Here is a 1,136-nt window from a genome sequence, read left to right as displayed (position 1 = left end):
ACCTTCACCCCTGTGTTGATGCATCCTAGACCCACTTTGGACATTTCCACCTCACAAGTGACGTTGGCAGCCACTTCCTGAGAGGCGCTGCTCTGCGTTCCTGACCATTTTTTTTTCTCACTCCCCTCCAGCCTCAGGGATACACCCTCCTGTTCGAGACCAGCCCCCACACGTCGGCCCTGAGTTCAACCCGCCTCTGAGGCTCTGCTTCACGCATTACCTCTGCTTCCTCCTGTAGCTTCACCCTCCAGTAGGTAGTTCCCATTCTGGTTTCTCATTGAGAAAGAGAAAAGGAAGAGAAAAGGAAAAGAAAAGAAAAGGAAAAGGAAAAGAGAAAAGAAGAGGGAGAGAGGGAGAGAGAGAGAAAGAGAGAGGAAGAGGAGAGGGGAAGGAAGGAAGGAAGGAAGGAAGGAAGGAAGGAAGGAAGGAAGGAAGGAAGGAAGGAAGGAAGGAAGGGGAGGGGAGGGGAGGGGAGGGGAGGGGGAGGGGGAAGGGGAGGGGTGAGCCTACAACTTTGTGTGTCTCCCCTTCACCCTCCCTGAACCTCTAAGTGGCATTTGATGATGCCGGGGCTTCCTGCCATGGAGGTCTCCAGTTTTCCATCCTCTCTCTCACCTCTCTGTCCCCTCTCTCGGGAGCTGGCTCCTCTCCCTTTTAACTCAGTCCCCAGGGCTTCCTGCTGAGTTCTTTTCTCACTCTGGCCCCTCTCCCTGGATTCTCAGGCACCCAGCATGTCCCACACAAGATTCCTCATCGTTCCCCAAAACCTGCCTACCTCCAGAGCTCCCAGGCTCTGCTGGCCACCACATTGCACATGATGGAGCCAGAAACCTAGAGGTCCCCCTACAATCCCCCCATTACTAAGTCCTTCCTCTTCTCTCCTACAAACAGTCCAAATCCAACCACGAGTAAGTTAGTGTAACTTGTTTGTTTATATGTCTCTCAACACACACACACACACACACACAATGTCCATCAGATCAGGAGTTGTGTCTGTTTTGTTCATTGCTATTTCTTCATCAATGAGAAATGTATCTGGCACACAGTAAGTGCTCAATAAATGTTGCTGGACTGAATGGGTAAGTACCTACTGCCGTAGTTTATAGCAAGCAACAGGAGTTGAGTGCACATATTTA

Source organism: Hylobates moloch, unplaced genomic scaffold (assembly GCF_009828535.3).
Source record: "Hylobates moloch isolate HMO894 unplaced genomic scaffold, HMol_V3 SCAFFOLD_39, whole genome shotgun sequence".
Lineage (NCBI taxonomy): Eukaryota > Metazoa > Chordata > Mammalia > Primates > Hylobatidae > Hylobates > Hylobates moloch.
This window is presented reverse-complemented; position numbering follows the sequence as displayed.